Raw genomic sequence first — 26,276 nt, 5'->3', positions numbered from 1 at the left:
AGAAAGAACACGAAGCAAGAGCTAACGTGCCTGAACACATGGATGGCACCTCGTCGACAACCCTGCCTGCCCCGGCCACCTCTGGCCAGCCAGCTATCCTCCAGCTGTCTGCCTGGCCACTGCCTATGGAAAAAGGAAGGAAGAGGTTCCAATTGCCGTACTGTGGTTACCAAGGAAGAGACTGAACGGATGAAGCAAGACACCCAATTTTAGGATTTACTGCAAGAAAATTTTCCATTAAAAACTCTGAGTCAGACTGGGGTTGTGGCTCAGTGGTAGAGAGCTTGCCTCGCATGTGTGAGGCACTGGGTTCAATTCTCAGCACTGCGTGTAAATCACTGAATGAAATAAAGGTTCAGCAACAACTAAAATATAAAAAATTAAAAAATTAAAAAACCTCTGAGTCTACATAATGGAGCCCACAACAGCTCAGCACCAAGTCGCCTCCTAAAAAATAGGGAACATTATAGATAAAGGAACAGTCCCTGGGCACCGGTCACAACAGCAAGTTGACCTTCAGGACAAGAGTCACTGCAAGCACCTCCCTCCATGCTGAGTGCTGAAGGGGGAAATGTGCTCCCAATTCTTCCCAGGAAGAAACAGTGGCCTGGTCACTTCATACCCAGAGCAACTTCTATTAGAAGATCAAGGCCAAGTGAACACATTTCACGCTGGCTAAAGAACAGTCATCCAGACCATGAAATGGAGCAGAGTCCTGAACCAAACCCACTTCTCTCAACAAAGGTGCCAACAATGCGAAGGCCCTCGGAACAGTCTTTGAACATGGTCCTGGGGAAACAGGATACGCACATGCAGAACACGATGGGAGACCCTCACCAAATAGCAAAAGTTAACTCATCCTGGATCCAAAGCTTACATGTATGAGCCAGAATTACAAAAGTCGCAAAGGATAATGAAGGACGAAATCTTCATGGCCTCGGAGTTGATGGTCACTTCTGAGATGTGACATGAAACGCACAAGCAACCAAGAAAAAAGAGAGAGATAAATGGAGTGTGTGCAAATTTTAAAACTTTGTGCTTCAAAGGATACCATCAAGAAGATAGGCCACAGATTGTCGAAGACATTTGCAAGTCAAGTATCTGACAAGGGAATGGTATGCAAAGAGTATAACAAACTCTTACAACACAATAATAATAATAATAATAATGAAAGAGGAATAATCTGATTTTTTAAATGGTCAAAGGAGCTAAATAAGTTCTCCAAAGAAATATATGAATATCCACTGGACATAGGGAAAGGTGCGTACCATGAATAGGCATCAGGGAAATGCAAATTAAGCCACGATAAGATGGCATTCCACGCCCACAGGATGACTGTAATAATGACATAAAGGTAAGAGCAAGTGTCGCCAAGAATGGGAAGAAACAAACTCTGCACGTTGCCAACTGGAATACACAGGGGTGCAGCCACTTTGGAAAACGGTTTGTGGTTCCTTGAAATCTGAAGCCCAATATGAGCACGTGACCCAGCAATCCCACACCAAGGTGTGCACTCAAGAGAAACGACAACGTATGCCCCCTAAACACATGAATGCGAAGGTCATGCATGGCAGTCCCCGAAGCAGAAGCAACCCAAATGTCCCTCAAGGGCGAGTGGGTGAACCAAATGTGGTCCTTCTTGGCAAAGGGATATTATTCCACATAAGAGGGCAAGAAACTCATAATTACTGCAACGCAGGATAAATCTTGAAGGCATCATCTAAGTGACACAAGTTAGTCAATGAAGAGGGTACATTGCATGATTCCACTTGTATAAAATGTCCAGAACAGAAAAATCTACCTACATGCTGGGAGCTGGGGACAGGGAACGCCGGGGCCACAGGGAGCGACTTCTGACGGGTACCACCACGTTCCTTTACTGGAGTGGTAATCATGTCCTGAAATGGATTGTGGCACTGGCTGCACAACTCGGGATACACTAAAAAGTGTTGAATTGGACGATTTAAACAGGTGAATTGCACGCTATGTGAATTATAAGTCAATAAAGCTGTTAGAGAAAAAAAAAGGAAGCCACTTTAAAGTGTGAGAACTTCGAGAATATAAATCCCATGGAGTCTTGTTAAAGAAATGGTAGATGATAAACTTCAGCCAACCAAGAAATGAACAGCAGCACTATGGTGGCCACACTGGCTGTAAACGGGGAATCAATCTGGCCGTGGACAAAGTTATGATGTGGTTTCCAAACAGTGTGTATGCACTATAGATTCTAACCCAGTGAATAAAATAAGAATCTCCAAGTCCAAGTTGATATACCTAAATAAGGAAAGACTCTTCTTCTACTAAATCCTACCTACTGAACATAACAGGAATAATGAAAAGAGGAAACACCACTTGGTAGCTATCACAGGGGTCATTGGACATGGTGGACGATGCTCACTCACTCAGCTGGGTGTTGATTCAGGCATGCGAAGGGAGGTGGGGAGTTGATGATGTCCAGGACATCGAGGTGACCTCAGAATGTGCCCTCCAGATAATAAACAATTACAAGGGGGAAATGATGTTTCTAAGGTGGAGACACCTGGAGATGCCAGCATGACCAGGTGGTTGACATTAACATCACCAGTGCTGGGCAGCATGGGTGGACACCGTGTGCCCCTAATGCTGAGAAAAACACACCATTATTTCAGTAACATCCCTACCATGAACCTATGATCCAAATCTGGTCCCTGGGAGCTGTCAGAGAGACCCACACTGAGACTCACCCCATAGCATGTGAGGCCTGCATTCTTCAAAATTGCCCAGGACGTGGGAGACAGGCAAGATGGAAGAACTGGTCCAGGATGGAGGACGTGAGGAAATATGATGATGAGACCCACTGCACGTTCCTGAATGGCCTCTCGGGCCCAAAGGAAGAAGAGACGCAGTTGAGAATAGAATCCGTGAATTGGAAGTCAGTGTGGTGAAAATCTTGGCTTCCTGACTTAGAGGGTCTCGCACGTGGCCAGCGGGAGAGCACCCTCATCAGGGAGTGCATGCTGGGGTATTGCAAATGAAGGCCTTTGTGTCTACAGCTTGCCCTCAAGTGATGGTGGAAAAGATTAGTGTGTGGGAGGTGAGAGGGGAGGGCTGGAGACATGGGAAGCAGTGAAACGGGCGGCTGTGGACATGCAGGACGGCTCACGGAGCTCTTTGGGCTGCTGTGGTTAACTTCTGTAAACTGGTCAAGGCAGGGAGGCCCTGGCTTTCGATGGTTCAGCCTGACAATCTTTGGACTCTACAATACTGTGAAAGCCATTGGCACTCAGTAGAAGCCATCCTTGGGATTCGGTCTTTCTCTGGGCTGGTGGTAGTTAGTGTGACCTCTCCCCCAGTGCTGGGCAGCAGCAACGGGCCCGCCACAGCTCCTGTCTGTCACCTGGCCAGTGCGGTGGATACCCTCACAGAGGGTGCACTGTGAGGCTACGTTGGGATGCTGGGAAGGTTGAGTGGATGCCGTGTTTTCAACTTGGGATGGGTTTACTGGGATTTAACCCACCGTAAGTCAATATTGCAAAGCACCTCATTCAAACAGCAAAACGTAAATGCTACAAACCTAGAAAGTACTTTAAAAAATAGTGCAACAATCATAGGAGAAAAGGTGTCTGGCTCTGGGTCTGTGGATAAAGCACTCCTTCCTCCTGAAAGCTGGCACTCCATGTTTACAGGATGGGTTTTCATGGGCCTCCCGCATCCCAGCCCAGGTGTCCTCAGGAGAGGACAGCCCTGACCACACTTGTCCCCATTTCCTTTGCAGTGCTCACTACACCTGGCATCAGAACAGGCCCTGGTAGGTTGGCGGCTTAGAGGCAGGCATTGGCTGCTTGGCCCATTGCTTAACAGCATCTCGTTTGCTTTGTGGCCCAGGACATCACCCAGGAGCACGCATTACATTTAGCTGACCCACCTCCCTCTCTCCTTCAACCCCTGGCACCTAGAGAAGGGTCTGGCACAAAGCGAGGGTCTGTCAAATATCTTTTTGTAAAAGTTTGATTCATTGTACATGAATGGAGTATGACTATCGTTTCTCTGGTTGTACACAAGTGGAGTCATTTGCTTATTCATATGTGTACATGGGGTAATAATGTTTGTCCCGTTCTATTATCTTTCCTTCCCCTCCCTCCCCACCCCTTATTTCCATCTACACAACCCATCCTTCTTCCATTCTTCCCTTACCTCCCCCCACTCCCATAATGTATCATCAACCACTAATCAGAGAAATCATTCGGCCTTTTGTTTTTGGGGATTGGCTTATTTCACTTAACATGATATTCTCCAATTCCATCCATTTACCTGCAAATATCATAATTTTATTCTTCTTTATAGCTGAATAAGATTTAATCTCACCCCAAATAGAATGTCTATTATCAAGAATACAAGTAATAATAGGTATTGGCAAGGATGTGGGGAAAAAGGTACACTCATATGTGCTGGTGGGGTTGCAAAGTGGTGCAGCCACTCAGGAAAGCAGTATGGAGATTCCTCAGAAAACATGGAATGGAATCACCGTTTGACCCAGCTATCCCGCTCCTTGGCCTATACCCAAAGGACTTACAATCAGCATACTACAGTAATGTCCCCACATCAATGTTTATAACAGCTCAAATCACAATAGCTAGAATAGCTAGATGGTGGAGCCAACCGAGATGCCCTTTAATAGGTGAAAGGTTAAAGAAACTATGGTACCTATGCCGTCAAATATCTTTAATCATTAACAAGCTGAGATGGCAAAAAAGCAGAGACAGGAAGCAAAGCATTCTGAATTCTCCTGTCTAACCAGCAGGGTCAAGAGAGACAACTTAGAAGGTAAACTGCTGAACTGGCTGTGTCACTGGTAACCACGTGTTATGGTTTAGACACGAGGTGTCCCCAAAGGCTCATGTGTGAGACAAAAAATGCAACAATGTTTAGCAATGATTGGGCTACGACAGCCTTAACCCAACCACTACATTAGCCCCTGATAGGGAGGACGTGGGTGGTAACTGGGGGCAGGTGGGGTGTGGCTGGAGGAGGGGGGCACTGGGACCTGCCTTTGGGGTATATATTTTGTATCTGGTGAGTGGGGCCCCTCTCCTTGCTTCCTGGAGTGAGGTCTTGAGCTGCTTCCCTCCACCACACTCTTCCGCCATGATGTTCAACCTCACCTTGAGCCCAGAGGAACAGAGCCTTCTACCTATGGACTAAGACCTCTGAAACCGTGAGCCCCCAAATAAATTTTTCTCCTGTAAAATTGTTCTTGTCAGGTGTTTTAGTCAGAGTTGCATAAAAGCTGAGTAAAACACCATTTATGGAAGAGAGAGACTAGGAGTAGAAAATGTGCCTCTTACGTGTGGGCTGGAAAATTCTAGCAGGTCCTCACGCTGCGGGCTGTCCAGAAAGGTTCATACATGCCCGTACATACCCACTGGCACCAGAAAGAACCTCTCAGCTGACACATCCCATTTTGGAGCAGAACGTTACAGTTGTGATGTGCACTGAGCCTAAGAGCAGACTGCCTGGCTTCAAGCTCAGCTGTGCCATTTATTAGCTGTGCTTGGGAAAGTTACCCGACTTTTCTCTTCCCCTTTGCTCATCTATAAATGGGGCCAATGCCAGTTCCTATCTCATACAGGTGTGTGAGGAGGAAACAGGATGCAAAGTGTCTAGAACCATGCTTGGTGTGGAGGAAGTTAACTGTGGGCATTGCTTGGGCCTTTTGGTTAATCTCTGCTGACCAACCTTCTGGGATAATAGATTACAAATATCAAATGGGCCCTATTCTTTCCTGTAGCCTAGGCCCTCCAATGTGAAATAATCCCAGAATTTGCAAAAGTAATATAAGCTACTGTTCAAAATGTCCTGTTCTGTCTTGGCAGAGATTGCTGTGTGTCCACTCCCTTTTCTCAGGCGCAGAGGAAGAGCACACTTCCCAGCCACCGCCTGAAGTGTGGGGAACTGGGGCTGGCTCTGGACATGGGGCATGGGTCATGGAGAGATTGCTGACACTGCATGATGTTCCAGGTCCCTTTCCTCCCCCGGTGTCTGGCCACCTGCCAAGTATCCAGGAAGGGTTCCACTGCCCTACGGGATGATAAATTCTGGGTCCCCAGATGACCCCACCAAGCCATAAGAGGCTGCAATCTGAGTGAGGAATAGCACATTTTTGGGTTTAAGACTAATTTTTTTTTCTACAGCATTTGGCTTGACCTGTGAACTGCATAACGTGGGCAAAGGAAGGAATTGATTTAAAAGTAATAGTGGGGGGAGGACGGAGGAGAGGAGGGTCAGCTTCGGACCCAGGAATTTCAGACAGCTGAAACAGAACAGAGGTCGAGGGTCCTCGGGGGCACCTCTGCACCAGCCGGGTTCAGACGGTGGGCGTGGAGAATTGGAGATGAGAAGGGAAGATGTGACAGGAAGCCAGGCCACGGAGGCCCGAGCATTTGAGAGCATTTGAGCCGACAGACACGGGGTGAAGGTCAGCTGCACAAGCCGCTGAGGTTTCAGCACTGTTGAGTGATCCTAGCTGGAGGTCACTGCCTCCTTCTCTCAGCAAATGTCTGGCCTGGAAAGACTCGGCGAGGCAGGCAGCTCCAAGGAGGCTGGGTTGGAAAGCCAGGTGTCCTTCAGCTTCCGTGAGTGCTACACTATCCATGCTTCTCTGACTGCCTGCTTCAAAGAGACAGAAGTAGCATCGAAGCTTCTGAAGGTGAATGTTTCTAGCCACAGATATTGATTGATCGCTTTCCACGCGAGGTGGGCCGCTTTAGGTTCTTTGGGAAGACGGAAGTGTAAGCAGTGTCTCCACAAGAATGACCTGCCCTTCTCGTCTGGCGGACCCTCCTCGCAAGGAGAGAGCAAAGAACATGGGATAAGGGAGGGACGCCGACGTGCGTCCCCCAAAGGGGGCCCCATTTCCAACTGGCTGTCGGGATGGCTTCCACTGAGCACCCACCCCCACACCTAGGGAGTTGGGAGAAGCTCGTTTTGCTGTGAAGAGGCCTCGCTGAATCCTCTTAAGCAAGCACTTGTGCAGGCTCTGGAAATGAAGGCTGAAGGAAACCCTCCCGTGAGGAGGATTGAGGTCTTGGTCCTTGTCAATGGCAGAAGACCGTGGACCTGGGGATGTCCCAGAGGGGGTGTCCGGCCCTCTCTTGGGAATGGTCCCAGTGTCTTTTGTATAAGAAACTCTGTGTTCCTGGAGAAGTCAGAGGCTTCCCCACAGGTATTATGAATAAGCCGAGGGCAGAGTTTGTAGACTCTCCCTCCTTGTTTTGGCAAAGTTGGGGAAACCATGGAGAAGGCAGAAGAATCACAAATCAGGTCACAAAGCAGGCGAGGGATGAGCGACACTCAGCAATGCCAGACTCTGCCAGCCACCTTGAACCCAGAGAGAGAAGGAGAGAATGGGGGCGTCTGGGATCTTGAGCGCGGGGCTCCGTGTTCAAGGAGCTGTAGTCACTGCGTGTGTTCAAGAGCGAGGGCTCCTGAGTGAGGGAAGGCAGGGACTTGACAAGGACATTGAAGGGCCAGCTTGGGCACATGGGTGCTTCCTCCCTGAAGCCTTCCTGAGAACAGCGTCAAGCAAGGAGACCATGCCAGCAGCTGAAAGGAGGCCGGGTCCCAGGGAGAGCTAGGCAAAGTAAAGACGGGTTCCAAGATAACAAGAAAGGAGAGGAGACCAGCAGGGGCAGGACAGGGGCGAAGGGAGGGGGACCTGAGCCACTGAAGCTGCAGAGTCAAGATGACCATCGCTCCATAGCCAGAGGCAGCCAAGAACATGGGGTCGCTGGGATGGTCTGGTGGTGGATGGGGGGTTTCTAATCTCCCAGGGGAGGTCACTGGAAAAGCCAAGATCATGATGGCTCAAGAAGGGTCAGCTTTGATTTTCTCTTCCTCTAAAGCTTAAGAAAATGAGATTTATGGTGGTTTCCACCTCTTCTACTTTAATGGGAAACACATATATATGTTTATGCACACACACACACACACACACACACACACACACACACATATATATTCAATAAAATGCTTTTCCAGTTTCAAACCCCAAAAGGAAGTCACCTCAATAGTCTGCTCAAATGCCTGAAGTTCAGTAAATGGAAAAGACATCACTCTTCAGAATAGTGGGCAACAAATTTATGGCCGAGGCAGGACAAAAAAGTGGTCTGGGGAGTGGGATGTGGAGGCTTCCCTGGACCAGGCTGGGGACCCTACGAGATGTTCCGCTGGCTTGGACCAGCAGCTCTCTGTGCCTCCGTGACCTCCCGTGATTTCCTCCGTTGGGGCTTTTCTAACCCACAGGCTATTAAACTCCACTGTGCTGGTTTGACATCTGGAACAGATTCTTTTGTCATACACCATCAGACTTTAAGCAAATAAGAGCTAATGAGTTACGCAGATGTCATGATTTCGCCTCGACCAATAATTACTCTGTGCACTCAAGGGTAGTATGGAGGTAACAGACGAAAGGAGCTCTCCGTGACACCTCGCATTAGAATCCGTTTGCTTTGACAAGTATCTGACTCCACCGATGTTTACAGCGTGACATGTTTATTTTTCCAGGTCTGCCCTATCTATTATCCCCCAGTTCTATAGCATAATGGTGTGGAAAGAGTCTTTGTGTTGGAACCAAACCCAGCAGATTCCCTCTCTCTCAATCACTCTCTGAGTGACAGATCTTTAACCCTCTCTGGGCCTCAGTTTCCTCTCTCCCAAGCCAAAGGTAATACTGTGCATCCGTTGGGGAGAGAGAACACAGGGCCTAGCACGGTGTCTAGCACATAGTAGGACATCAATCGATATGTGTTCCCATCCTATCCTCAAATCATATCACTTTAGGTCTGCTTCCAGAAAATGATTATAAAACCATCATTTTTTTTTTTTTAAAGACCTATGTAAGTTCACCTTGAGGCGAGTGGCTTGTTATTTTTAGTTTAGAGCCAATTAACTCATGTAGTGTGGCCTTCTTCCTCCCAGGCCATCTGAAGAGAAGACGGCAGAGGCTGGTAGCAAAGAGTTGACAAAATGGAGAAAAGGCCAGTATTCAGGATACAAGGTGTGCTCCTTGGGTGACATTGGAATGGTGGCTCATAGCTCAGCGTCCAGCTTCCAGAACTGAGACCATGAGAGGTCTGACCATGGCTCCAGGGATTTCTGTCCATGATCCCCATCCCCAGCCAGGCAGGCTGACCTCCAGCTGCACAGAACAGCTACAGAAAGCAACCGACGGCCACAGGGGAGGAGGGGAACCAGGACGAGGCACCAGGAGACACAGGTGCCTGAGGTGGGAGGTGGAAATAGAGTCTTAAAAGGAAGTCTGAGCTGGAGGTCAGGGCCACTTAGATCCAAGGGGAGTAAGTGGGGAATCAAAGGCCATCAGTCAGGGGCTGTGGGCACAGGTGGAGGTGAGAAGGGAGATCTGGTTACTGAAGTCTCAAATCGCTGATCTCAAAGAAGCACAGTGTAGAACTTGGTTCCTAGAGGCTGGGAAGGGAGGACAGGGATGGGGGAGGACTGGGCCAGGGGTAGAAAATCATAGTTAGGAGAATAAGTTCCTGTGGTCAGGATACAGTAGGGTGACTGTAGCGAACAATTGTGTCTATATCTAAACAAGTAGAAGAGTTTTGAATGTTCTCACCAAGAAACGATAACTGTTTGAGGTGATGGATATGCTAAGTCCTCAGAGTCATCGATACACAATGTGTCTATGTGCTGGAACACCACACTGTTCCCACGATCATGCATAGCTCTTATGGGTCCTTAGGAAATAAGTAATAACAAAAATAAAGTTACGGCCGCTGTGACCAGTGCTTGGTCCATCCAGATCAACCATCCTGGACAGAGGTTGTCATCTGGAGGACGTCAAAAAATTTTAAAAGTGCTAAATAGAGCATTTATATGAACATGTACATGAAACAAGTCTGTTTAACAATGATGTGTGTGAATGCCAGCACCTGTGGCCCCAATCCAGCCCCCAACACCTGCGGAAACTCCCTCTGCTCTGGTCCAACCCCTGCCCCTCACTCCTTGAAGGCAACCAAGTCCCGGCTCTGGACCTTTCCTGCTTCTCCTCGTACCCTCACCACCTAAGCATGTGCCCTCCAGTATGATGGAGTTTTGCCCTTTTCTTGGATTTCATATAAGCAGCATCAGGCACCTATGCACTTCTTATTATCAGGCTTATTTGGCCCGACATGTGATTCACAAGACTCATCCATATGGCTGCATGAGCGACACATCATTTATTTTCATTGCTGTGTGAAATCCCACTGTGAATATTTTGTAATGAATTTATTCATTCTACTTTGGTAGAGAATTGGGTTACTTCCGGTGCAGGCTACTATCCCAAAGGCAGCTGTAAGCACCCTAGACTGTGAGTGCATGCAGACCCATTATTAAATGTGTTGGTGTGTGTGTGTGTGTGTGTGTGTGTGTGTGTGTGTACGCTAAGGATTGGAATGACTGGTGCATTGGCTGTCAGTACCTTCATGAACAGTAGGTAATGTCCGACTCTTTCCCAAAGTGATATAATGATAGCAATTAGGGTCTTCCAAGGAAAGTTCTTTGAAAATCATCTCAAGGCATCTTCAAGTCTTTGTTGAAAGAAAATTTCCACACCTAATGTCCACCAAGCAAATTATTTTAGTAGCCCTATCGAGGTGTTGACTGCTTCTGATCTACTTCTACCTGACACCGGTAGGTAGGCATGTGTGTACGTGTGTGTGCATGTGTGTGTGTGTGTGTATGTGCCCCTGTCCAAAGAGAATATCGATTTTATCATTAAACATGCAAACTACTCGGTCTTTACATGCAGTACTGTCAGGCTAGGTCTTTCTTGCTCTCTCATTATAAGAAAATACTGATAGAGTTCCACAGAACACCACTAAATCTCTCTCCTGAGGTCACCACCAATTCATTATTCAACATTCGCTAGGTCTAGTTCTACAAGCTACAAATCCACTTAGCTGTCCTAGGAGCCAGGTGGTGTTTCCCCAAGAGCATCATGAAAAATAGGTTGCACACATTTTGCAGAAATTCCAATATTCTCTACCTAAGACGTTCTCATATTTACTGGTCCAGCAGCACCGTTAACAATGGAAATAAGGGAGTTGTTGGGGGACAGAGAGAAGTGAGAAGAGGATAAATAATACATTGGCTACTATTCCACTATTGTAAATATGTTATGGAATAATAAGAGATATTTGGTAGCAAATGGCAAAAGTTACCAGCCCTGCTGGGAAGCCTCTTTCTGTTCCGTCAGTTTTCTAATCACACTTTATCTGGCCTGGGCTGAGGCCAAAACACCCAGACCAAAACAGGGATTTGGGGTCGTCCCTCTGTCAGACGGCCTGGGGCCAGGATGGGGTCAATAGTGGAGTTAGGTTCTCAAGACCGTCTCAAAGACAGGAGGGCAACAGAAATCAACGTTGACAAGTTTAGCTATGTAAAGGATAGAAGGATAGTAAGTGAGGCTTTTGGAAGGTCCTGCAGGGTTGGAGGATGGAGGTATGAGGACAGGGGACAAAGCTTTGTGGAGAAACAGATCCACTGGATGAAGTGCAAAGGTGGGAAATGAATGACTGCTTTCCTCTTACATTAGGATCAAATGGACTCAAAGCTCGACTCGGTTGATGCTAAAACTTAATGATGGATTTTAAATACAAAACAAAATGAAAAATTATATTGGAAATATATCCAATATTTAGGATATATTTAGGCTATCCCAAATATTTAGGCTATCCCAGTAGAAAGGAGTACTTATAAAGAAACACAGTATTTTATATTCAATTCCAGGATATTCTATGATGCTCATACATGCCTGCTTGGAATAGGAAGTGGTAGGAACACTTTGGAAAACACTTCAGTAAGTTTTTTTTTTTTTTTTAAAAGCACTTTTTACACCTTATTTTATTTATTTATTTATTTTTATATGATGCTGAGGATCAAACCCAGTGCCTCACACGTGCTAGGCAAGCGCTGTACCACTGAGTCACAACCCCAGCCCCCATAAGTTCTTATATGTCATATGATCCGCTAACCCAAAAGAAATAAAACCGTATGTCAATATAAAAATAGGTGCAAAGAATGCTCAAGTCAATCGGTCTTTAATAACAGGTAAATGGATAGGCAACTGTGATTTACCCATATAATGGAGTATTATTCAGTCATAAACAGGAATGAACTATGGATACCTCCATAAAATTCAAGAATTTCAAAATAGTTATCATGTCTACATTTACTTAAAATTCTAAAAATACCAACTAACCCAATACCCACACCATACTGATCAGGATGAATGACACCTGGATAATCACACACTTTCAGATACAATGCACACATTACTCACCTGTATGGTTGGCAACTTTACAAGATAGCCCATACACTGTCACTGTTACTGTTACTAAAATAACAATAGTTATGCTATTTAAGAGAGTCACCCAACGCAGGTGGTGACCATGCAGTTAGTGGCAGATGGTGCATCCTCTGACTTGTGTTCTAGAGCAATGCAGGTGTAGAAATACTGTAGACCCCCCATGAGGGAATGTCTGTCATTGGGCAAATGCACACAGCAACCACCAGGTCTGCACATTGGACTTGACCCTTTGTTACTGCTGTTTGAAGGAGAAGAGCTGAGTTCTTAATTGCTCCTTTAGGGACACTTAATACATTCTAAATGCTTGCAAAGCCTGGTAAAGTGATTGATTGCCTCTGGTTAATACTTTTATACTCAAGGTTAATTATTGTTTTCTGATAATATTTTTATTTATTAGCATCCTTTCATGAAACTGGCAGCCATTGGTTAGTTCAATGGACAAACCATTAACACCAGAGCTAAAGTCTCAACCAAGGGTCAACCTACTAATGTCTTGGTCACAGAAGACCTAGGTGAACCCTGTAAAACAAAAATGCTTACCTTGAGCATCTGCTCTTTAACTAAATGATGCTATAAATATGCCTCACACAGCCCGGAGCCTATGATTCTGCAAGGCCAAACAGCCATGAAGGAAGCCAGAGGAAGTCAGATGAGGGAGGTGGAAGGGTGGATATTGTAGCTGATTTCTCGTTGCACAAAGAATTAGGAACAGAGATTTACAGAAAAGGCAAGAAGACAGAAAATGCTAAGGTTTTCCAGCACTTCCTAGACCTTCTCTGAACCTTAAATTTTAAGAAGTTTTCCTTAAAAGGGTCCCTTGTTGTGGTGGGAAGACAAGAACATCCAAACTTCACGTCAGGCCCAGGTGGGCTTCCTGCTGGTTGAATTCCACAGAAGTCGATAAAGAATATGCATTTCACAGTCTGCAACTGTTTGAGGGAGTCTTTCAAAGAGGAGCAGAGGCCTGGTGCATCCCTTGAAGAGGGTTAAAAGGGAGCAGGTAACTACAGATACCAAACGAAGCTCAGGGAAGAATTCCTGGCTCCACAACTCACAGCGATGGACGTAATGAATAAAGACTAAGAATCTTCACAGCAGACTCTGAAGACACTGGTGATATTACTCCAAACGGCCCTGCCTTCAATATTTACTAAACACTGACAGGATCGCAGCATGGGGTGGGGTGGTGACGTGTGGGAGACAGGGAAAGATAGTCTTTGACAGTCACAGTCCGACACATCGCTCTCTTGCTTGAAACGGCTCTTGGTGCACCATGTCTGCAGACACAGCGAATGAATGAATAAATGCTGTGGCAGGCTTACGAGCTCGGCCACACCCTGCGTCCCCCTCACCCGTGTCCCCGCACACGACCTTCTTCACTCACCGATCTGTAGGTTGGTGTACAGCATCAGCTTGCCCCAGGCGTCACCAGGCCACACCACACCTTAGGTGCCTTAATGCCACCCATGGTGGCAAACAATTCCTGCATCTCAGAGGCTTGGATTTATCAGGTTCTACAGAGAAACAGAATCAATGAGATAGGTCTAGATTCCGAGCCGGAGTTACAGCTGGGACTGGAGCCCAAGGTACAGGCAATGACGTGGATATCTAGAGAGATCTCTTCCAAGGGTTTGGCTCCAACAAATGGGAGCTTGGGAATCCCACGGCCTGAAAGCCGGGAGCCAGTGGAGTAGCTGCAGTCGAGGTGGACAGGACGGGGACCAGGGCCTCTGGTGTCTGCGCCAGAGGAGGTGGGGCCTGATCCAGCAGGAGCCCCAGAGGTGACTTTCCTTTCTCTTTGCTCTAGGCAGGTCTCAGTGGAACGGGGACTGCTGACCTTCCTTGCTCAGACGGTTGACTCACTGCTCACCTGTGCCAGGAGCAGCCTCACAGACACACACTGTTTGCCCCAGCTCTCCAGGCGCACGCTAGCTCTGTTAAATTAAGACAAAACACTCGCCATCAGAAGTCCACCCCTCGCCAACTTGGTACCCATAAGCATCTCCTTGAACTACACCTAATCTCTAAATAAAGATCATGGCAAGGTCATACACCACCTACCGCCACGCAGCAATCCCTCACCCAGCGGGTCAGGCACTAGTCCCTACCTCAGAAGAAGGGAAGATGTTCTTGCATTATTTTAACTTACATAGAATTATATAAAATTAGTGATACTTAAATACTGACACAAAAACCAATGTCTTATACTACACACACACATGTATACATACATACGTGTATATGTATATACATGCACATGTATGTGTTCCTCGTCCGCCTCATAGCTTAGAGAACACTGGAGAACCTCAGGGCGTCCCTCATCATCAAGTCCTTTAACAGCTGGCAGTGAATATTACATCTCTTATGAGATCCGTATCTTGTTTTCACTGATAAATATCATATTTCATGACATATCTCACATTTTTATTCGTAGCAAAATAAAGAGGAAATGCCCGTGAGGACTTGCGTTCTGGATTCTGGAGCAGATCTCGTGGTGGGAGCTGGTATGTGTAGCCCCCTGCCTGCTTCTCACTCTAGGCATCCTCTGCCCTCTGTGAGCATCTCAGCTGGCGGTGGCTCTTCACCTACTGGAGTGACCCTACCCCCCGCTGCCGCCGTGACGGGGCATGGGGATCCGAGAGGCCCTGAGTGTCCTCCAGTGATCCAGACGCATGCGTGCTCTTGTCTCCGTTGTCCAGTTTCTCCCAGGTGGCCCCAGTCAACCACCCAGCCGGAACCTGAACTCCCTTCTTTGTTGACTCAGTGGCCTGGGAGCCTAAGGTAGCTGGACAGTCGTCCTTTTTCTTTAAAGCTGATAAAACTTATGTAAAAATTTTCAGGTGACATGTAGCGATGGTGCGTTTTATGGAACCTGGGTAGCAGCCCTCACTCCCAGTTCAGGGGACTCTTTGATACTTCCCCTGGCCCTAGCACGGCTGGCTCTGGAATGCAGACCTCTGTGTCAGCAGAGCATAAGTCATGAGAACAGGAAGCGGAAATCCTGCTGGTGGACACCAGGAACAGCAATGAGTGACGTCACTCCCATCCCTCCCCACCTCTCGCGTCCTTGAATCCTGGCTATGGCAGAAGCGGCTTCTATATTGGACGCTGATTTGGAGCACACAGAGCCCCCTGGAGAACCTTGTCCTAGACTGCAAGACGTTGCCACCCAGATGGCCTCCACCCTTCAGCCCAGCCAGCTGCTCCAGGACGCTGGGGGACGCATAAGTCTGTGAGTTCTATGAGCAGGTGCCCACTGCGCGCTCCTCGGAGCTGATTCCAAGCAATGGCGTGTGGGTCCATGATGGCGGGTAAGGCATTCTGGAGTCCGCAGACAGTTCTGGCAGAAGCATTCTATGCAGAGAAGGGAAATCTGTCCCAGAGCAAGTTCTGATTCCAGTAGGCACACTAAGCTGCCCCTCTGAGAGTGGAAGACGTTCAAGGTAAAAAAACCTGTCACCCAGTCTCTGTCCCCCAGAAAACAGTGCCGTCTTGGGGCTCGGTGTGGCTGTCTCTGTGGGCAGACTGGGCCTTCAGCGGAGGCTGTACCTCAATCAGCTTGGGCGGCTGGAGGCCCACGCTGCTGATCCCATGCGTGGCCCCAGCCCTGCCACCATGCTCCTTCTGCTCCTGATCCCCTGGGGCCATGGCAGGATGACGTCTAGCCGCAGAAGGTGTCATCCTGTCCACTTGATTACCAAGTCCTCCTCCGCTGAGGTCACCCTTTGGTCCTTTGGTGAGTGTTCACATGGGACACAACTATCTTCCTGTCTTCGCCCATTCAGAGAGGTCTATCCACACACCCCTGCCCCATTTCTGCCCCAGTTTTCTAGGTATGTTCCCTCCGAGGCCTGACCATCCAGCCCAGCCGTTGGCAGGACCTGTGCACTGGCATGGAATCACAGAGAGGTGCACAGCCAGGTCACCACCTGAAGTTCTGCCCTCCAGGAGGATTTCTCTTCCCCACTGTCCTCCTGTGATGTCCCAGGAGGGGCGGCCATGCCGGGGCTGTCCGCTGGGTTGCTACTTGCATGTTTTGCATTCCCATCTCTAATCCAGGCCTGAGTCTCTGTCCCTCTGTCAACCGATCCTAGAGAACTCCTGAGTAATGGGAAGACCAGTGTCACAGCATGGTGACCATGGGTATTTGGGCCACTTCTTGGCCTGCTCAGTCTCTGTCACACTTACTCTACTTGCACTGGATGACGGGGCATCACTGAATGCTCAGCTGTGTGGCTCACTGAGTCAGGAAGCACCCACTTCCTGGAGGGCCCCTCGGGGTGCATGGTTGTCTGGTGGCCCCTGCTGAAGGGTTCCGTTTCTACCGAGGCCTGGTAGCAAACAAAGCTGGCTCCTGACAGGACAGTGGCTGTCCTCAGGGGCCCGCAGGCCTTGCTCCCAGGCCCCAAAGATCTCTGCTGGATTCACCCACAGGAAGCTGACCAAGGCTCGAAGAGGCAGGCCAGGTGCCGCGGACGCTTGAGCACCCTGGACTTGTCGCAGCGCCCTCTCCTCTGCCGGGACCCACACAGGCGACACCTCTTCAGGTCCCCTGGTGCCTGCTCTGGGGTAACACAGCTATCCTCTGCCACTTTCCAAATCCAAAGAGCATGTTAGGAGCCGTGGCTTCACTTTGGCTGAGGGAGCGTCCAGATGAGACTCTGTCCCTCATTCTGCAGACGGGCACCTAGGCACGCTCCACACCGCTGGATCCCTAGGCGTCTGGGCAGAGGGCCCTGTGTTTTGCGTGGACCTATCCCCCTGTGACACGCAGAGGTGAGTCTCGGTGGCTGCTGCCTCGCACTCAGCGCCACGTCACCCAGCAGTGGACTGGTGTGATATATTTTGGAAGGAAAGGGTGACTCAGAGCCCTGTGAATTAAACCTCGATGCAGGGCGAGCAAACCCACACGTCCCCGGGGGAGGACAGCTCGGGGTGCAGCAGGCCTTGCTGCCTGGAGGCGGACAGCCTCTCCTCACGCACAAACACAGAGGAGAGAGCGGTCGCTAGGTCCCTAGCGCCCAGGGTGTGTGCTAAGGTGCTGGGGTAGCTATTTAATATGAAGACCCACCCGAGCACGGATGGACTCATTCACTCAGTGTCCCGTGAGCGAACTCCTTGTGGGCTGTCTTTGGACAACTGTCCTTCACGAAGGGACTTTGGACCTTCTGTTTGGATGGTTCATGGTACCTTAGAGCCGCTTTAGAGTTTTCTGCTATTTGGAACCCTGGCCAAGAGAGACCAGAGCACAAGGGGAGAGTCCTGCAGATTTCAGGGGCCTTCCTGTAGCTCCTGACACCCAGCTCTGTCCATGCGTGGGGCTTTTGCACACACACATACAGTGCTTTGCGCTGCTCGTATCTTATCCAACTCCTGCTCACCCCTGGGTTTTAGCTGGTAGTATGGTTTGGATCTGGAATGTCCCCAAAGCTCTGCAGCCATGTTCAGAGGAGGAAAGACTGGACCAGGAGGGCTCTGGTGCCACCATTGTGTCTACCCATGTGACGGGCTCATAATCTGAACGGACTTAGGGATGGCGGAAACTTGCCCCACAGGACTGGAGGAAGCCGGTCCCTGCAAGGGCTCACCTTCACTCGGGCCCCTTCCTGCCTCTGCCTCTGCTTCCTGGCTGCCTCAGGCTGAGCAGCTGTCCTCCCTGCCTTCTTCTGCCTGGGGGTTGTGTTTCACCTCAGGCCCAGAGGGATGCAGACGGCCAGTCACAGACTATGATGTCCCTGGACGCAGGAATGGTGAGTGTCTATCCATGCTGAATGAATGCGAGTTTTACAGCTCAGCATCCGGAAGAGAGTACCCAAGAAACGGCTACCAAATGGAAGTGTAAGTTCACGAGAGAGTGGAGCAATGTGAATAGAGAAGATCGAACGTCTAGTTCTCCAGAATCAGAACGGGCCGGCCCCTAACCAGCTGAGAGCATCTCAGTATTCTCCCTAAAGAGAAGAGCCCGAGGCGGGAACAAGGAGTCACTTGTGCTCATGAAAGCTGAAGACCCAAGAGTGCCCAGCTACGCCGCAGAGTCACCCGACCTCAGGGGCACTCAGAGGAACCTGGGGAGTTCTGAAAGCTGGGGTCAGGACCGAGGTGACAATGTCCAAGTATCTACAGTCTAACACAGACGTGGGAAGCAGGTCGCGGGTCCCGGTGGCCACCTTGGCAGTGTCTGCAGTGAAGAAGAGCTGATCAAGGCCCGGCGCCCGCCCAGCTGCAGAGCACGCCCTGTGGCCCGTGCGCAGCAACGGCGTCGGCTTCTTCTCTGCCGTCCATGCTTTCTATGTTTTCTTCAGTGATCAGCAATTGTGGTGTGATTCAGTGTGTCCTCCAGAGTTCACGTGGTGGACACTCAGTCCCCAGAGTGAGCGCTGACTAGGGCACTGTGAGAGGTGATCAGGATAGAGGGTCTGCCTCCACCAATGGGTTAAGGTCATTGCAAAGGAGTGGGCTGGCCACCAAGGGAGGGCTTTAGTCACCATGGAGAGGGAGAGTCACCAGGGGAGGGTGTGGGTCACCATGGAGTGGGTCAGTCACCAAAGGAGGGCGTGGGTCACCATGGAGTACACCAGTCACCATGGAGTGGGCCAGTCACCATGGAGTGGACCAGTCACCATGGAATGGACCAGTCACCACGGAGTGGACCAGTCACCATGGAGTGGGCCAGTCACCACGGAGTGGACCAGTCACCATGGAGTGTGCCAGTCAACATGGAGTGGACCAGTCACCATGGAATGGACCAGTCACCACGGAGTGGACCAGTCACCATGGAGTGGGCTATTCATCATGGAGTGGGCCAGTCACCATGGAGTGGACCAGTCACCATGGAGTGGGCTATTCACCATGGAGTGGGCCAGTCACCATGGAGTGGACCAATCACCACGGAGTGGAACAGTCACCATGGAATGGACCAGTCACCATGGAGTGGGCCAGTCACCATGGAGTGGGCTATTCACCATGGAGTGGGTCAGTCACCATGGAGTGGACCAATCACCATGGAGTGGACCAGTCACCATGGAGTGGGCCAGTCACCACAGAGTGGGCCAGTCACCAGGGAGTGGGTCAGTCACCATGGAGTGGGCCAGTCACCATGGAGTGGGCCAGTCACCATGGAGTGTACTCCTCACTGTGGAGTGGAATTCTGATTAGAGAGCGTTCATCTCCCCTCCTCTCCCTGCCTTTGCCCTTCCCTCCACTTGCCACCCTGGGTTGGACAGCTTGAGGGCCCTCTCCAGACTCACTCCCCATGTGGACTTCCCTACTCCCTCTTCGTGAATGGAACGCACTTCCGTGGTGTAAGCAGGAGCCTGTCGTCAGTACTCTGGTGAACAGCAGAGAATGTCCTGTATCATGGAAAGTGACATCGGTGACGCAAAGTCACTGCAGCCAGAATGGCCATGATGCTACTGTGGGAGGAAGGAGGGAGGACCCGCCCGCCCCCCTCCTTGGCAGGGAGCTGTGGACCATCTGCCCTTCCTGCTGGGACAGTGGCCTCCTGCCTCCCTGCTGGGAAGTGTTTCCAGAGCCTGGTGGCATATGCCCTCTGCATCATTCTCTCTCTCCTCTCCTGATACCACGGGTCCTGATTCTATGACGTGTCCTTCTGAGACCAAGCCACCAGACCGAGTGGGTCGGCCACTTGCCCCTTTGTGCCAATCACAAGGGCCCCTTTGGGCAGCTGCAGCCAGAGTCGGAGCCTGGCCGGGTGCAGCATCTTCCCCATCTCCCGCCCCCCCCCTCCTACACCCCTTCCTTTGGGTAAAACCTAATTATGCTCAAGACCAATGAGCTCAACTGGAACCTAACAGGTCACCAGGAGATGCTTGTCCGCAGGCAGGGTTGTTGTCTTTGATTGTGAGTGTGTGCACACGATCCTTACTGTACTTAGATTTAACAATTCTAGGAGGTAGGGGAGACTTTACTAGAAGTTCCTACAAGCTCAGATCCGGGTGCCCCATAAACATTGCTCATTGGCCAGCAAAATGCTCTATAATTACCAGTTATACAAATAGCAAGAGAGGCACAATTCATAGCATATAAAGGCTGGAAGGGAATTTATTGTTTTTAAATCTAGTTTATTTGATACTAAAGAAGAGTAAGGATTTCCTCTATTAGATTGCAAAGCCCAGGATACGGGGATTATGATTTCTTCCGTCCTCGGAGGGGCTGTGGAGAGAAGGTCACCGCCAGGACACTGCACAGCCTCACTGACAGCTCCCCAGAGCAGCTGGGGATGGAGAGGCTGGGACTGGAGGTGGGGAGACTGGGGGTGGAGGTGGGGAGGCTGGAGCTAGAGGTGGGAAGGCTGGGGCTAGAGGTGGGGAGGCTGGGGCTGGAGGCACCGGGGTTCCACCAGGTTCTCCCAAGGACTGTGCCCCTACTAGAGAGGGATTCAGTTTGCTGTTCTCACGACAGTCGCCCTCTACCCAGAAATCAATGGCAATGCCAGATGAGTGATGTCACCCATGAACATCCAGAAGACAGAGGACTCTTCCCTGGGCTGACTCTCCCCAGTGCCCAAGGCTGCAGAGGGCCTGGTGGTCTGGCTGGGCTCAGACAGTGGGCCCATGGGGACAGGCTCCTTCCATGCAGTGGCTGTGCTGTGCTGTGCCGTGCTGTGCCCTGGTCCGCTCTGCTCTGCGCTGCACGCGTGGTGACTTTCCCTCCTCCCTCTGTGAGGGCCACGGTGAGCCTGCTTCATGTTGGTCTGCCTCTAGGTGCCTGCTCACCTTCCCAGCTGAGCCCTGCTGACCAGGACTGCCATCAGGCTGTGCGTTTGGGAGTCCATCCCCCCGCTGCATGGAGCTCCCACTTCCTGCCCCCGGCCCCATTGCAGGTCCTTAGAGCTCAGCCCCCTATTCCATCAGCTGGCCTCTCCCCACCAGGCTTCCTCTTCAAAGCGTTCTTGTCATCTCTTGACACTTAGTGCTTCCTTTCCTCTCTTAGTTGTCTCCCTGGGTTTATAAACTTAAAATTTTCTTTATTGACATTTTTAATTGAGTTTTAGAAAATGGGGAGATTAATGTGTGGTTTCAGTCCATCCGGCTTGATTATGCATGCAAATATAGAATTCTCAATCTCGAATCCATTTCGTGCTCCTGGAGGCGAAGGGCTGGCCCCTGTGTACAGCTGTAAGGGTTTGGGTATGAGGGGTCCCCAAGAAAACTCAGTTAGCTAACCCGGGAATGAAAAGATTAGGCGGTAACTATGGGGAGGTGAGTGGAGGAAGTGCCCTTGGGATTAGATTTTGTCCCTGGCACCTCTCTCTCTCTGTCCCCACTTTCAGGCTGCCGGGAGCCGAGCAGCTTCCTCCGCCTACTCCCTCCCACCATGATGTTCTGCCTGACCTTGGGCCCAGAGCAATGGAGTTGGCCAACTGTGGACTGAGGCTCTGAAACTCTGAACCCAAATAACCTTTTTCTCTTCTAAGTTGTTCTTGTCAGGTATCTTTGATCACAGCCCCAAGAAGTTGACTGGTGCAACAGTTGTGCAGACCGTTGACTGCAAATCCAGAGGCACCAGGCACACACACTCTGTTATGTCACTGAGAGCTCTGGGGTGGGAACGTCAGATCTCAGTGCCCAGGCTCAGCAGGCCAAGTGCCCTATGTGGTCAGGCGATTAAACATCAGTGTTGGTGGGCTCCTTATTTCCCACATCTCCTGCGGGGTCTGTAACTAGTCTGAGAGCATCAAGATCAGTGGTAAGACTGGGGACTCAGTACTCCTGCCTTTTTGGGTTTGTTCCATGGGAATGGAGGGTAGAGAATACCTACTTGCCCTGTACTGCTACCACTTCCTTGTGATGCTAAAAGTCCCTGTCCCCTTCCACGGCCACCTGCCCAACCCTGACCCCAGGCCACAAGGCGCCTGGAGCTTTCAGCAAGGGGCCTTCCCTGATAGTGCTCTTGTCACTGGTCAGGGGCTGTTTTAGTCCCTTGGGGTTGCTGTAACAAAATACCCTATACTGGGCGGTTTATAAATAACAGAAGGATGCTTTTTACAGCTCCGGAAGCTAGAGGTCCAAGACTGGAGCAGCAGCTTGGCTGTGCTCTGATGAGGTCCCTCCTGTGGCCTCCCGTGGTGCAGGGCCAAGGCGGCTTCAGGGTCCTCTTGTAGAAGGCAGCAGTCCCTCTGGTGAGGGCGCCCGTGCCTCCTGCAACACACCACGCTGGCCCTCAGGGTTCAACGCCTGAGTCTGGGATCCAGGCCACGGCGGGACAAACTGAAAATGCGATCACATGGTGCCTGGTGGTGAAGTGCTGCCAGCCATTTTCCTCACGACTACTTTTTCTTAGACCGTCCTTGCCTGTCCTCTGCTTTTGGTGCCACAGTGCCATTTCTGTTTGGAAGAAAACACAAGGAGACGGAATGAGAGAGAGCCAGCTTCAGCTGAGGGAGTGGCCGAGTGGGTGGCTGGGCATCGCTGTGGGATGCTGTCCAGCAGAGCAAGGAGGGGCCTGGCCATGCCTGGGGCGAGGGAGCTGGTGCCTCGTCCGAGAGTCTCCCTGGTACCACCAAGACCGTCGGCACCTGGGACCACCCCCTCAGGCCCCGAGCTCCAGCAGCACCAGCCTAGCAGGAAACTAGATTTCAAGTCAATGCAAAACAGAGATGTTCAGCTCTCTGACGATACAACCATCAGGAGACCAGGGACTGGGACAGAGGGACGGTGCCACCTTCCCCAGCCCACGTGCCGGGAGTGGACGTGGGGAGTGGCCATCTCCTTCTCTGTGTGTGTTTGCTCCCGAGTCTTATTTGTGTAGAAAACCGTCATCAGAAGAACCTGGCCCCACATGGGTGAGAGGGCCCAGGGCCAACCAAGATGGCGGCTGCATCAGGCTCAGGGGCCTGAAGGCCGGAGAAGCCAGGTCTCCACGGCCTCACAGTTCTGATCTGTCAGTGGTGAAGCTGCAGATGTGCAGAGGTGGTTGAGGACCCTCAAGCTGCCACACATCTGGAACAGATTCCTTTCTCAAGGCCAAGATGAGATGAAAGTGAAGATGGACAGGAACTACTCTAGGTGACCCACTGGTGGCCAGGAGGGTCACTGGTCACCAGGCTTTGGTGGTGGACAGTTCCTGAGGACCCAGACCCATCACCTATCCCTGTGAGTGCTCACCCAGGCAGCTGCTGACTGCCAGTGGCATCTGGAGTGAAGACAGCGCACAGGGTGCACCGTGTGGCCCATGGCGTCGACCCTCCCCCAAGGCTGCAATAGCACCCAGGTCCTGGTCCAGCGCCTGCCCTGGTCCCCCTCCAAGCCCCTGGGCCCGCCTCGCCTCCTGAGCTCCTGGCCTCCTCGAGGGGATTTCCCTGCTGATCTGTGCCTCTCCAGCTGGTAATAATTATGGCCGTAACGGACTTTTATTGAGTGTTTGTTTTACATCTGACCTCCGACCCTCCTACTATCATCTAATCGATGTAATTTAAAAAATTATTGAGTGTTTGCTCAATAAAAGTCAAGTCCTGACAGTTTTCTTGCCTCCAAATGTGTTTTCAACCTGTGGCCTGCTTTCTCCCTCTCTCTGCACTGCTGAGGTCCAGCCCTCCGCCTGGACACTGGTCAGGACCTCCTAAATCCCAGCATCCCTCCAGCTCTTCTCTGCCTTTTTCAAATACCCTCCAGGTGAAGGTAGCCCTTGGCAAGGTGCCCGTGGGCCAGTGGTCCATTCCCCGCCACCAGCAGGACATGGCTGTGTTCAAGCTTGGCCTCCGGTCGCCCCACACCCAGAACCCTACCTGGTGGCCAGCCTCTTGAGGGCCCCTCTGCAGTTTGAACTTCCGAAACCCCACTGCGCGGCGTACGCCACAGGCTTCTCTCCCTCAGCTAGCGCTTCCTCCTCTTGCCCAACGTTCAGCCTCGTCACCTGATGTCACCCTCTATACACAGTTACTCTGGCACTTGGTGCTGCGTGTCATGATCACCTGTCCTGTGTGTCCCTTCCAGGTCCTGAGCCACCACAGCCAGGCCTGTGTCCTAATCCCCTTGGATCACCATCTGTAGAGAGCCGCTGAACACTCATGGCAAGACTGTGAACACCTCTCCTAACCCGCGTTCTGGGGCCAAAGCTGCTGAACACACCTGGCCAATTCTTCTGTCATCTCCTCGAAACTCTGCACCTGATAAACGCAGGGCACCAGCTGCTCTGCATCCCTGGCCACCATCTTGAGGGATCCTGGCAAAACGGGAACCAGATCGTCCCTCCTGTCCCTCCTGGGTGCCCTGGGGACTCTCCCCTCTGGCCCGTCTCCTGCTCTCTGGTCCAGGGGGCTGCGCAGGCCTCTCTGTGCCTGGGCACATGCCCGCTCCCCTCTCCTCCAGCCCCTGTTCTGAGCTCTGCCCGCACACCTTCACCTGACCTCACCTGACTCTGTCAGGCGGTGCCCACATCCAGCACTCCCAGCTTCCCTGCTGGGTCGGGAATGGCCGCATCTCAGAACTTCATATCATCCCTTCTGCCTGCATCGAGGCCTGGGGACACCTCGTTCCTTCACCTGCTGCCTCCGCTGGAACACAAACTCCACAGGAGCAGGGGCTGCTGGGTCTTGTTTGACTGCCCTGGCTCAGAACACCTCCCGGCTTGTATGAGCAACAGAAGCTCTGGGTGTCTGATTTATTCCTCCCGCCATCCCAGCAGCCAAGTATTAATATTATCCCATTTTATGGGTCAGGTAAGAAAGGGTCAAAGACGTTCGTGGACGACTGCATAGCTGAGAGACCAGACCATTTGATTCTACAGCTCACACCCTTTGTCTGAGTACTGCACTGGTCCATGCATCTCCCCTGCATGACAGCCTGGTGCAAAGACCTACAGTGTTGGTCCCTGTCCCTGCCCATTGCTCAGCAGCAGGAGGCATTGCTGCTTTTCCGTCTTTCCCCTAGGGTGGTACTCTGTCCTCTTCTGCTTGGCTTGGCTGCACCCTCAGAGCTGTCCTAGTGCACTCCCTGATTGGGTCAGACTCCAGGTCGGGGTCAGCCTGCCTGGCCCGGGGTCTCCTGCTAACCACCAGCCTGGACCAGTGTGTCTCTTTCCAGTTCTCAAATTTCATGCTGGAGTCTCCGAATGCTTGTCCTTCTCCTTAGAGTGAGATGTACATTTGAGAGGGCAAGGGGCACGCAGGGAGGCTAAGCCATAGCTTCTGTTGAAGACAACTGAGAGGGCATTTCCTGGACAGCCAACTTCTTGCGTGGATGGCTTAAGGTCATGGCGCCGACGTGGAGATCAACCTCTGGGTCACTGATGCGGATTTTGTCTTCCTCTGCAAACCGAGCTCTGTTTCGATGCTGCTCTGTCTCCAGCCTTCCTGCCACTCCTCGGCTTATTCATTGCAAGCACACTGCCAGCCCCAGCCGTGCAGCCAGGGCTTCGCCAGTGCCAGAGCGAAGCGGCCAGTCCTCTCCAGCGCTGCGGCCATCCGGTTGGGAGGCGTGATGGATGCCCCAAGGGAGTCATGAGTTTTATTTTCACCCTGTACCAGAGCCCTCACTCCACCAGCCTGACCTCTTAAATTTAAGAGAGCGTCCCTCTGACCATGAGAAAGCACCCGGGGTTACACGGGAAGCATTAGCTGGTGCATAAAGCTGTCAGGCTCCTGAGAAGAACGGGCCGAACCCGCACTCCCAGAGACAGAGATTAAGGAGAGCACGGGACATTAGAGGAAGCATTTGTCACCTTCAGCTGGGGGAGAACGTCCAGTAATAGAGCCAGGAAAAGACCAGGGAGGTCAATAGGAAGGAGGTGACACCCACGTCAAGGTGAGCCAGGGGGAGGGGAGGCGGGAGGGAGCAGGGACATGGGCACAGCCCCCTCTCCTTCCCAGAAGTGGCCACTGCATTTTCATCCAATGGAAAAGGGGCCCTGGAGGCTCCCAAGAGATGCTCGGATGCACCTGGGAGCAACCAGGTGACACAGATGC

Source organism: Sciurus vulgaris (genome assembly GCF_902686455.1).
Source record: "Sciurus vulgaris genome assembly, chromosome: 18".
NCBI lineage: Eukaryota > Metazoa > Chordata > Mammalia > Rodentia > Sciuridae > Sciurus > Sciurus vulgaris.
This window is presented reverse-complemented; position numbering follows the sequence as displayed.